Source organism: Sesamum indicum, linkage group LG9 (genome assembly GCF_000512975.1).
Source record: "Sesamum indicum cultivar Zhongzhi No. 13 linkage group LG9, S_indicum_v1.0, whole genome shotgun sequence".
NCBI classification, from domain to species: Eukaryota; Viridiplantae; Streptophyta; class Magnoliopsida; order Lamiales; family Pedaliaceae; genus Sesamum; species Sesamum indicum.
Window position 1 is genome coordinate 11,749,024 of NC_026153.1, and position 13,745 is coordinate 11,762,768.

The 13,745-nt window shown below is 35.1% G+C and overlaps 1 pseudogene; it reads right to left on the bottom strand.

Annotated features, from left to right (window-relative positions):
* Positions 1,273-3,567, bottom strand: LOC105171276 (annotated as a pseudogene).

The following is a 13,745-nucleotide window of genomic DNA, read 5'->3' on the forward strand; positions in this document are numbered from 1 at the left end:
TGTCTTCACCAGGTAATTTCAATTGTTTTCTAGTTTATTTAGTTTTCAATTACTTCTTTTTATCATCAATCTCCCCCCATTATTTTCTTTTTCTTAAAGAAATCAACTTAAAACCAGTCTCTGTGGATCGATCCTACTCCCATTTTCACAAGTGTAGTAGGAATTATTTTTTATGATCTCGACACCCACCATCTGTCGGGAAAATTTTCTGATGCCATTTGTCTCTACGGACTCTTCCTCCCAAACTCTGTCACGAAAATCGAACTATCATTGGAATTCTTCGAAATTCCATCACATAATACCCATTTTTGTAGTGTATGTATAGATATAAACATAGATAGATATACATTCAAATTTGATATTTCCAAAACAGCTCTTACCATACACAATACAGAAAAATTAATTATTTCCTATATTATAAATTACTATCCCTTAGTAACTGTAGTAAGCTAACACTATCTACCACGAATGGTAAAAAGAAAAAAATCAACGCGAGAATTTAAATTTTGACCACAATTTAACCAATTTTTGTCATTGTTTTATTTATGATAAAAAAATTTGCCATGAATTTTAGCTGTAGCAAATATTTTAAACTTGGTTGCTTCAGCAACAACTAATAGGTGGTGCATAGTTGTAATTAGTTAGTAGCTATCATAATTTTTTATTTTTAACCATGATAATTAATCACAATAAAAAATCATATTTATCAGTACTTTGTGTTTTAGTAGGTTTGTGCATCTAATTTCACATTCTAAAATTGTTTTTCTTTATCGAAAAATTGTGAATCTTTAACGCCTGGAGCAAATTGGAGGCAACTATTTCTGTGAATTGCAAGAGTCAAAAAGTTTAAGGCAATCACTTCAATCACAAATGTTCCAAATTTTAGATGCCCCGTAAAAACTATATATCATATAAGTAAAGGTAGTTTAGAATGAGCAACGTAAGGTTTCATATAATCTTAATAATATTTACTATATATCATATAAGTAAAGGTAGTTTAGAATGAGCAACGTAAGGTTTCATATAATCTTAATAATATTTTGGTTAGTTTATTATAAAAAAATTTAATAAATACTAACGAATTGAGTTAATTATTGTACGAATATTAAAATAAGGAATACGTAATCTTTCAAACTAAAGATATGTTTTTGAAGTACTTTTTTATTGAAGATAATACAATTATTACATGATCAGTGGTCAATAGTATTTGAATTCTTTAACATAGTTCTCCTCACATCTCGACCACATTTATTACTCAAATTGAAAATGCATTTAGTAATGATGGTCTGGAAGTGTAGGTTCCATGATGATGGACAGAGGCTCTTTAGGATGTGTAGTGAGACCATACACTTCCTCCAGGCTTCATGTTCCCAACCAATTTCAACTCAAACCCATGCAGCAAATTAGCCAACGTAGTTCGGACAACCTTAAGCCCCAGAGCGTATCCAGGGCATCTCCTCCGGCCCGATCCAAATGGCAACATGGAAAAATTACTTCCCATAATATCGATGTCTTTGTTCAGAAACCTCTCTAGCAAGAATTCGAGAGGCGAATCCCATGAGTTGGGGTCCCTCCCTAAGCTCCATGTGTTGATGAGAAGAGCTGTTCCCTTAGCAATGTCGTAGCCTGCAACTTTACAGTCCTGCATTGCATAATGGGGGGCTAAAAATGTAGCAAGTGGATGTAATCGCATCGACTCCATTATAATAGCATCAATGTAAGGTAGTTGAGAATGGTCTGTCTCTTCTCTTCCAATAACCCTGTCAAGCTCTTCTTTGGCCTTTTCAATTGTCTGTGGGTGTCTAAAAATTTCATGGATAAACCATTCGACTGTAGTCGCTGTGGTATCTGTTCCTCCAACCAATAGGTTCTGTAGGTATTGTATGAGAGAAATAAGTTCATATAGGCAATCAACCCCTGCTGTCTTACAAGGGATTCCGGTGATAATATGTGCAAAATGTATTTTCAAGAAAGCATCCAAGAAACTGAGCCTCCAAATGAGAAATTGGTTGGAGCGATTGCATTTTTCGTCCCATCGTTTAGGATTTGTACACTTTTAATCTCATTATTTATGGAATTTTTGAAAATAGTCCGATAACTTTTAAAAATTCTGACTTTGAGATCCCCCGACAACTTTCATTAGAAAACTGATCGAAAAGATTAGGTGCAAGCACTAAAAAAATACTAAGTTTTTGATACATTATAAATAACCACGGCCTAAAAATCGTGGTAGTCAATACTATTAACCACGGTTAAACAAAAACGAAGCAAAAACTTAAATTTTTATTTTGATTAATCAATATATTCGCCATGATTTTTAGCCATAGCCAAAACATTTATCATGGTTTTGGGCTAATGAAAATTGTAAAATTATGATTGATTTGTATTTTTCACGATTTTTTTTAGCTATATATTTTAACTATAACTAAAAGTCATATTTTTTCTAGTGAAGTCACGTGGCCATTTTATGGCTTAAAAGACAATGACCACGTGACTTGCACCTGATGTTTTCTGTCAATTTTCTAAAAAAAGTTGGTACGAGGAGTGAAATTGAGACTTTCTGCATATTAGGTGATTATTTTCGAGACTCCCATTGAAAGGAAAGGGACTGAAACGAAAAATGTTATTTTCCCCGAAATTGGTACCTGTGCTAATGCCTTGACATGATCCCTCGTGAGTTTAATTTCAAGATCAGAATCCTCAGCCAGCTGCAACAATGAGTCCAACACATCTCCTGGTATGAAGTCTGCTCGTGCAGCCTTTCTAGTTAAGTGATCATCAAGCACATAGCTGTAGAACCTATCCAATTTCTTGGCCAAGGCCTTCATTCTCTTAACATATCCCTGCAGATCAAGACAACTCAGCCACGGCGTCCAGTCCCCGATATTGAAAACACCCCCGAGAAAGAGCCATTCGTCTAACATCCCTCGCAAGTCCTCCACCTTCATAATGGCTTTCTCATCTTTAGATTCAGTATTGAAGTATTTGTTGCTAAATACCATCCTGCTTATACTTGATATAGAAAAACGAGACAGATGATCTCTAAGTACGACCGGCTTCCCTGAGAGGGAATGTAGACGAGATAGGAAATTACGCCCCTCCTCAACACGAATATGCTCAAAAGATTCAAGTTTGTTAGCATTGAACACCTCCATCGAGTAAATTTTGCGTGTCTGTCGCCAACACGGGCCGTAAGGAGCCCAAGTCATGTCCGAGTAATTCTAGCTAGTGTATTTACTAGCAGACAGTGCAGATCTGGAGGCAAAGGCCGCATCGTGTACCCTTAAGAACTGTTTGGTAATCTCAGGCGAGGATGCAACGACAACTGGTAGCGTGCTAAACTTTAGTTGCATGATTTCACCATATTTTTCCGACAGAAAGTGAAGGGATTGGTGTGGAATCGAACCAACCAGGTTTGGGTTGCCAATTATCGGCCATGGCTTCGGACCCGGTGGAAGGTTTCGTTTCGGTTGCTGTCTGTAGAATACTGCTTTGTAGAGAAAGGCTACTAGAGCCAAGCATGCGAATGCCAAGGAGGAGATCGCCATTAGAGGCATGCAAATGATGTAGAAGAGGTGGTGGTGGTGGAGAATTTATTTGGAGAGTAAGTGTATTTATAGTTGAAGTTAGCTTAGGATGTGCAGACAAATGCACCACAAGTCACGTGATTCATGTAAGTTGATAACCATCAATTGTTTTGCATAATATTAGTAATTAATTATTTTTTTGCATCAATTTATTTAATCGTAATTAATAGTAATTATTTATCATAACTTTTAGCCATAATCAATAATAATACAGGTAATAATAATTTTCTTTCTAGTATAAGCACAAGTCATTTTCTTATTAAAAATGAGATAAAATATTTGAACATAAAATAACCACGCAATGTTTTGTTTCTCCTCACTCAAATCAAAGATTCGGACATAATTGCTAAGTGCATGAATGAGTTGGCTGTTCTAACCTATGGGACAAAGTCATTGCCGAACGGTTGCCACGTGGAAATTTATTTCTCTTTGCCTTTTCTTTTTTGGAATAATTACACTCTCCATCCTTGAAATTTAGTACAATTATACGTAAACTCCTGTAGTTTAAAAATTATATCTATTACTCCTAAAATTTACTTCTGTCTAATAAACTAATCCATCCGTTAGTCATATTATCGAATTTGTTGAAATTAATAAAAAAGTTGAAAAAAAATCCATATTTACCCCCGATTGACTTATTGCAGGTCAAATAAATCTTTTTATAATCAAATTACCCTCATACATCTTCACGCGTTAATGCATATGAGAAGGTATATCTTCACCGTTATAAGGGTAGTTTGGTTCGAAAAAAAATGTCTGACCTACAATAAGTCTGTAATAAGTCAATCGAGGGCACATGAATTTTCATTCATTTTTCTGTTAATATCAACAAATTTAGTAAATTTTAACTAATGAAGAGACTAATTTGTTAGATGGAAGCAAACTACAGAAGTGCTAGATGTAATTTTCCAAACCACAGAGAATCTATATGTATGTGTTATATCAAACTTCAGGGGAGGGAAGTATAATTATCCCTTCTCTTTTTGTTCTTTAGGGCTGCAATAATTTAGGGGAATGTGACATCCACAAATCTTTATAAATAATTGTTGGGGCTAATTAGTAAGTATTAAAGAAATTTAAATTAATCGATAAATAAATTATAGGTTGAAATTTGAATATACTAAAACTTGAATAGCGTAAATTGGGGCTTATAAAATTTTTGGGGACAAATTATACTAATTAAGAAAATTAGGCAACGTATTTGATATTTTTTGTAAAAGTTTAAAAAAAAAAAGCAAAATTGATAACAGCCCAACTTTTCCATATATGTATATAATAGCAACTTAAATTTGTGTATATATATATATAATATATAAATATATATAAGAAAGGTGCAGAAAAGCTTATGATATAATATATCTTTCTTTCTCTAATTGGAAAAATGCAAGCAATCGTCTTATGATATTACAAAAACAAATTACTCCCTATGAAAAAAAAAAATAGCAATTTATTTTTTTATATTTTTTAAAATACAGTAATTTATCTTCTTATATTTTTTAAAATATACGAAGGAATTTACCTCCTTAGATAATATACATTAGTAAAAAAATATATAAAATTATAAGGGCAAAAGAGTAATTGGATATATAGGAGGCACACCATAAGTACGTAAAACCTATCACACCATATAATTTCCAACACCCCTATAAATACCAAAATACTAATTTTTTAATCCAAGGTTACTATTCATTGACAAGACCCCTCCTTCTTGATTATTACACATTTTGCGGAAACAATATTTCACCTGGTGTAAAAGTCCGTCGTGGTAAAATCATGATTTATTCCTTAGTAAAAAAACCTCAACCACATCATTGGCGCCGTCTGTGGGAAAAAATTTCACCTCGACGTTGAGCATGCACACCAGGTCCCGAGCCCGTGACGTACACGATCTAGACGCAATACGAGAAGCCCAAGCGAGCGGAATGGAACAGAACCCCCCTGGTGAACAGTCAGTTCCTCAGGAGGTAACCCCCCTAACACACCAGCAAACTGTACCCCCAACTGGAGTACTCCCCCCGGAGGTCCCCCCCAAGAGCCGATGATTCAACTAACGCAGGAGGCTTTGCTAGCCTTGATTCGAGATGCGTCCACGCGAGCTGCGGCTCAAGCCGTGGCCCAATTTGTGGCGCAACAACCAGTGAACCCGCCCCCTCCTTCCCCTCGTAGAAGTCGAGAACTATCCTCGGCTCCCGAGGAGGAGGAGCAGAGGCGAGAGGAAGTAAATAGTCGGATTTCCAGACCCAAAGTTGCACAAACTCAAGATCGGAATCTCCATAATCGAGAATCTTTCGCCCCCCCACCAACTTGGGGAGCCGAGGATTCCCACTTGCCGTTGGGTGTGGCACCTCCAAGACGGAGCCCATTTGCCTCCAACATTCGGGCAGAGGCGCTCCCAGCTGGTCTCAAGGTGTCGAATCTGTCGGAGTATGATGGAGCGGGAGACCCATAAGAACACTTAGACAAATTTTACGCCAAGATTGATTGGTACGATCTAAGTGATGCCGCTTACTGCAAGGTCTTCCGCACTACGCTGTCAAAACGCGCATTAGCCTGGTTCAACCAACTGCCCGCTGGAACTATTTCTAGCCTCGAGCAATTGGTTGAACGTTTCTTGCACCACTTCTCCATGAACAAAAAGGTCCCGAAAACGGCAGCATATCTATTTACTATCCGTCAGAGGGAAGGCGAGACTCTGAGAGATTTCATGCAAAGGTTCGTAGATGCAGTACATGAGATTCCTCATGTTAACCAAGAGTTGTTAGCTAGTATTGTCCAACAGAATCTACAACCGGGAAGATTCAAAGAGTCTATAGCAGGCAAGCCCCCTAGCGCTATGGAAGATTTACTCGTGCGCTCCCAGAAATACATCCGGATTGAGGAGTCTAATGCTTTGGATCCTTTCCTTAGCGGCAAAAGGAAGGGTCGAGAAGAGGAAAAAGAGCCGAAAAAGAAAGAGGAACGCAAGCATGTGCCTCCGGTGGGGTTTGCTCACTATACCCCCTTGAATGCTCCTAGGGGGGAGATATTAATGGTGGCGGAACAGCAAAGGCTAATCAGTCAATGGCCGACAAAGATGATAGATAACCCTAAGAGACTCAAATCCGACAAATATTGTCGTTTTCACCGAGACAGGGGACACACGACGGAGGAATGCCATCACCTGAAGAATGAGATAAAAAAATTGATCCAGCGGGGACACTTAAAGGAGTATGTCAACCACTATGCACAAAGACGCAATTTTGACTGTGGGCCGAATGTGCAAACTCCTCATGACGATAACTATCCCACCGCAGGAGTCATCCTGTGACCTCAAAACGATCAACAAGCCATGAAGGAGGAGCTCAAAGTTCACGTAGCGAAAAAAAAATATTTTTTGGCTAGTCACTTGTAATAGGAGAAAACTCGAGTAGTAGCTCGACATATCCTTCTCCCCTTTTGATTTTCCCTAACACTTTGTATTTCGGAGTTTAAGTAATGAAGTTGGTTTTCTTGTAGTAGTCCCAACAAATGAGACGAATTTAGGCGTAGAGATCCTTGAAGTTTCACGAGGACCCTAGAGGCAAAAAATCGTCATTGTCATATAGACAAAAGTCGCTATTGCCCCGGGACCCCCTAAACAAAACTTTCATTGAGATCCTCGCCAATAATGTCGCCCCGGAAACTTCACATCCCTTTGAAGTTGGTAAAAGACCGACTCCGGGACATGAAGTATCCTTTGAGGCAACATCCCCTTATCAAATCCTTGAGGCAATGTCCCCACATAAATATGTTGGACTCGCAAAGTTTTGCCCCCCCTTCCGAAGTTGGTAAAAATCTAACTCCAGGGCATGAGCAAAAACATCCCTTGAGGCAACATTCGACGAATATAAGTCGTATGAGAACAAAACAACAACTGAGTAAGTGTAGCGACTACATTTACGAATATAGAATACTATCGAGTCACTCCTAAGATTTTCAACCTAATGGATGATGAAAAAATCACCCCAAGAGACAACATCTTCAGAAAAGAAAAAAATACGTCGCTTCACTTCCTCCAAAGTCTTGGGGGGCTCCATCACCACTTGTAAGAATTATTTATGGGGAGTCTCTCTTGAAAATGATGTCGAAATTCTCAAGACAAATGAAAAAATTTAGCGGATGAGATGAATAAACTCTGAATGATTCCTACTAATAGAAAATGAGAGCAAGTATTGTTAAAAAATATTTGATGGTGTAGTGGTAGAAGTTCCTACTCACCACCCTATTAACCTGGGTTCAAAACCCAGGTGACGCAAAAATTAGCACCTCCTCACAACACTTGAAAACTCAAGCTAAGCTTGAGGAGGGCTCGAATTACGTCGCCTGGTGCGCCGCACTCCACCTGGTGCACCAGCTCGGGGCACGAGGAGCCCCCCTATATTTTTTAAAATATACGAAGGAATTTACCTCCTTAGATAATATACATTAGTAAAAAAATATATAAAATTATAAGGGCAAAAGAGTAATTGGATATATAGGAGGCACACCATAAGTACGTAAAACCTATCACACCATATAATTTCCAACACCCCTATAAATACCAAAATACTAATTTTTTAATCCAAGGTTACTATTCATTGACAAGACCCCTCCTTCTTGATTATTACACATTTTGCGGAAACAATATTTCACCTGGTGTAAAAGTCCGTCGTGGTAAAATCACGATTTATTCCTTAGTAAAAAAATCTCAACCACATCATTAGACAAAGAGGTAAATTACTTCATTTTAAAAAGTATAAGAAGATAAATTATTATTTTTTTTATAGAGAGATAATTTTCTTATTTCCAAATTCATATTCGGGTAAATTGCTATTTACCTTCTTTCAATTCACAAATAGCACAGGCAGCTTTCTTTCGTCGACTGTTTGTCTAGATTAGTATAGTAATTAATATGTTAAAAGTATTATTTACTCATTGAGTTTATTAAATACAATTTCTAATATTTGACTTAATATTAAATTTAAAAAATGTAGTAAATTTGAGTATTTATTAATTAGTGATAGTTAATTAATTAAATTACTTAATTTAGTAGATTTAATTATTACTATAATTTATTTATTTAATTTAATAGGATGTATTAACAAGATATTTAATTACATGGATAAGTGTTCAAATAGTTGTTGTAATATTAAGGAATTGATAAAAAATGAATAGAGATATTAGAAAACTTATTTGAGAGCTATTAGAAAATTATACTTGAAAATATTATATTTATCTAAAACAAATATAAGAGTTATGAGATAATTTAATCCACAATTGTTATTGAGAACTATAGCTATAAAAAGATGAGGGTTTTAATGTAATAGATTCTTATGTGCTAATTGACAAACTATATATATTTTTAGGAAATTTAGATTGTCTAGGTATTTAAAAGAAATGAAATAAAGATTTGTATTTTGATTGCAATGAAATATTAAGAAGTTGGTGGAAAATGTTTGAATACTATTTAATATTTTGTTTATGAACTACGACATTCTCTACATATTGATTATGTGATTTATAACTATTATAGAATACGGGGAAAAAATAGAGGATTGAACAACTCTAAATCTTGTAACTAAAACGCTATAAGACCTAGGTAGTAATTAGTATTATCTATATATGTTTTCTTTTCTTGTGACATTACGTTTATGTAAGTCTATGATCGTGCTGCAACTAATCTATTTTGAATAATTATATGAGTAGTTGGTGATTTAATTTTAAAGATTATATTGTGAAAGTGAAATGAGAAAATGCATTGAAAATTCCCTTTGTTGAATGATGTCCTGTTGGTGCTTGTAATGAAAATGTGTTGATATAGGGGGTTTTATGTGACTAGTTGTTTACAAGAATGGTGATATGTGAAAATAAGAGAGTAATATAAATTGAATATAATTGTGACACGAATACTCTTTAATATTATTGAATAGCCTGTGTGGCAAAATGAAATGAAAATAGCTACAATAAAAAAGCTATGATGCGAAATAAAAAAGAGCTTTGATGTAAAACTAAAGAGCTATGATGTAGAATAATATTGATGAACCCGTGTGTCATGTCAAGGGGATTCATTTAAACATTATATAATGAATAGTGAGGTTGAGTTGGTTAGAAAAATATTATAGCACTTTTTTGGTATAGTATTCTTTTGCAATATATACTTTTTTAGTTTAAAGAAAAAAACTGAACCCCTACCTTTAAACCAAAACTGCCCCCTCCATCCCCTTTCCCTCCACGCCCATCGTTGTCGCTTGCGCTAGCACGCTATTCCCCAACCCTCGTGTTATAGGCAGACTCTTTTGTCTCGCAACAGAATGTATTTTCCCCCCATTCGGTATCTCAAGTTACACTCAACCTTCACCATCTCGAGTCTTACCAACTACCTATCATGTGTTTTCAACATTGAAACTCGTTAGTGAAAAATCAAAACGCCTCCTTGTGGGGCAACTCATGCGTGTGCCCTCGCCTATTTAAATCAAAACGCCTCAAGGGATGCATCAGCATGTATCTCTCTCTCAATCTTGCATCATGCTGATGCATCCCTTGATGTCAAGGAGCATTCTCGCTCTGCCTAGGCATTACGGGCCACTTATGCGCCCCAATGCCCATCTCATGCCGAACGCTCACTTAGTGCATCCTAGGAAGATGTCTTCGTCATGCTTGTCTTCTATGCCTTGCCCATGTAGTGTCGCATCAAAAGCCCGAGTCTGAATCGATAAGCCAACATCTCACATTGATCCCACACGACATGACCAACATACCTTCTTGCTTTTCTGCATGGCTTCTCAATTTGTCCATAGTGCACGTTGCCCCACAAACCGCTCATCTTAGCCAATGGATCCCATGTACAGCTAGAACCTAATATTGCATGCCACGAGTTAGTTCATGAGGTATTGGAGTGCTTGGCTCGATCACCCACTCAGCCTAGAGGTGTTGTCCGTGATTTTCCATAGCCCGTGGAGCAACCTTGTGTTCACACGGAAGCTCTCTGTCGCTTTTGTACGAAAAGAGGGCCATCCCCGTTTGATTTCCATCCCGTTCGAGGACTCTAAATATTCCTTTGAGATTAGAGCCGGCTCTCGAATGCCCTCACATGTCCCTAAGGGATTGCTCATTAGTACTTTGCTGCACGGAATGGGCTGGCTGGAGCCCACCGTGCATGCCCCCCATGTAAGAAGCTGAAAAACATTTGTTCTTATTCCAACATTAGACATTGAAATAGTCGAGGAGCGTACCTTTTTCATATCTCCCTTGTACAATATCCAAATTGCTTACCACTCGAACCATTGTGTACTCTCGACTTCTATATCAACACTGCAAACTTTCAAGCCCTTCCAATCATCCATCATTAGGTGCAAATTGTACCTGTTCACTTTTTCTAATCAGCTACCCGCATTGACTCCAAATCCTTTCCCGAATCCGTTCACATAGAGGGTTCAAGTGTAAAACCCCTTTAAATAAAATCCATACTACATCATGGGAAGATGGATCTAACCCACTTTCTAAAATCAAATTTTACACTATCAATTAGTGTAAACAATTGCTTCTTGTTCTCACGTTGAATATGCTTAAAAAAAACTCAAAACTAATAAGAGAGAGGAAATTCAGAGGCTATTGCTACCCCAAGAGGGAGAGACAAAGACAAAAAACAAGATAAGGAGATAGTTTTGTGAAATAGTGTTATAGTGTGTTTGAAAGACCTAGTCTTTTTAAACATCCACACACCTAATCTCCACAAAACCATGCACTAATTGTGCATAATCAACCTAGTTGCCAAGTAGGACTCTTCTAAAGAACCCACTTGATCACACCCCTTTCCAGAAAGGGTGACTTAGACTTAGTCTCACCCTAATCCAGCTATGGTTTGAGTATTTGGATAGAGTTTATTCTAATTTGTCCAACAAATTAAGTTAAGCCCAATATAATCTATTTGTTTATTACTTAATTCAATTAAATAAAATACCCAATAAAAAACTCGTATGAATAACGTATCCAATTAAATATACATAGGTCTCAATATGCTCAATTAATAAATTAAATGTATTAATGAAGCCCAAATAATTAATTAGTCCAGCTAATTAATTTAAACCCATTTTCACTAATTAATGAATTTAATTCATTAATTAGACAACCCATGTACTAATTTATTAATGAATGCAATTCACAAATTAATTAGCACAAACCTATTTAAATTAATTCAATTAATTTAAAAGTCTAAGCCCAAAATTTAATTAATTCAATCAATTAAATTCTTGGGCTATCGATCAATGGATTATTCTAAATAAATGATCGAATCATTTATTTTTCTGAATGAATTAATTTAATCCAATAAAATTAATTTATTTCTTCCAAAATTAATTCCATCACCTTTTTAATGATTTGCGTTTGACCCTTCAGGTTCACCCTCAGTTAAATTTGAGCTTGTGACATAAAATTAATTAAATTAAATTAATTATTCTCGATTATCCCATAATCAGAAATGCCTGTTTTATGGATGGTCATCTAGCAAGGTCAATGCCACTAGAGACTAGAAGAGTGTTGGTGTGATCTTTTAGGCTTCGTGTTACGTATGGGTACGGTCTTACCGTCAACCATCTCTAACACACCCATCTCCCTCGTCACCTCTAGGCATAGGAGATATATTCAATATATACTGACAAGGGATAGATTGTATAAGGTTTATAACGACCACATTGAAGATATGGTCATCTCTCGTCAGATTCAAGATAGAACCATCATATGCATTCGACTGGCATGATTCCTTAAGTCCAAGGACTAATTCCATACTATCATATTTGAAAATTCGAGTCATATCGACCAAGCATTCAAGGCTTTTATATGGCGATTCTTGCTAGTCGATTCAGTCAGATCGATGACCTTGTCTAAAGTGTTAAAATATTAATAATATGTTATTCAGTAGTCAATTATTATCATATGTGAATATTTTCAGCAGTCAATTATTATAATATGCGAACTTTTAAAATTTAACTTTTTTAGACTTATACTAAAATCTTCGATATGAAAAATTACTATTTAGATTTTTTTATTATATTATCAGATTAGATGAATTTTATAAAATTTATTCATAATTTTAAGTTTTTTTAACTATTGAAAATAAAAAAAGAAAAGCAGATTGCTTATTTTAAGTTAAGCAATATGTTATTATTATGTTCATAAAAGTTCAAAATTTTCATCATTCATATAAGATAATTATATCATATTCAATATAAAAAATTATAAAAAAGTTGTTTTTCTACTTAAAAAAGGACAAATTTGATCATTTACAAACTTCACCAATTAAATTGAGAAAATCAAACTTAAATTGACCATTTTACTATCCAAAAAGTTAAAATCCGGCCACAATTTTATCGAAAAATGGTCAAAGAGACCAAATTCAAACAAAAACTAAAGTCTAAAAATGCTAAACTGAGAAAATGAACTTGACAAAGTGCTTTTAAACAAAAACTTAAAGAATCAAATGTCGTTAATATCCACTTTAATTGTATATTTATTTAAATCGAAATCGTTGTATTTAAATCGCATTTAATCTATAGAATTTTGCTTAGCTTGTGTATCTTTTTTTCACTAAATTAGTATTTGTATTGTTTGGAAATGTTATTTGGTTAGAACTTCTACTCTTCATCTTGATGATTTATTTTCTTTTAAAGTTTCGTCCCTAAAACTTTAACTTTACAATGTTCGATGAGGTGGCAAAAATTAAGATGTGTCATGATAGGAATAAACTATGTTGGGTTGTGTGTTTTGGCCCATCTTAGAGATGGGCCAAAATACAAAACCTTGTTTTTGTTTTTGTGTTTGCACACCTTCACTAGGTGTGCAATTGTAATTTATTTTTTTTATTACTTTTTTTTATTATTTTTTATTCTTCTCTTAACATAAATATATATATTATATTTCACTAATAAACAAAATACTATATACATACACATATATATTACTAAATATATATATATTCAAAGACATGGTTTGACAATAAACAATAACTCCTATCTCCTAAATCCTAATATCAAACATACACTACTTATTTTACACTATTTTATATTAGGGAAAAATATTATTTTAGTCCGCTAAGTATGCCTAATTTTAATTTTAATCTGATAACTATGTCCATTTTTGTTTAGGTCCAGTAACTTACGGAATTGC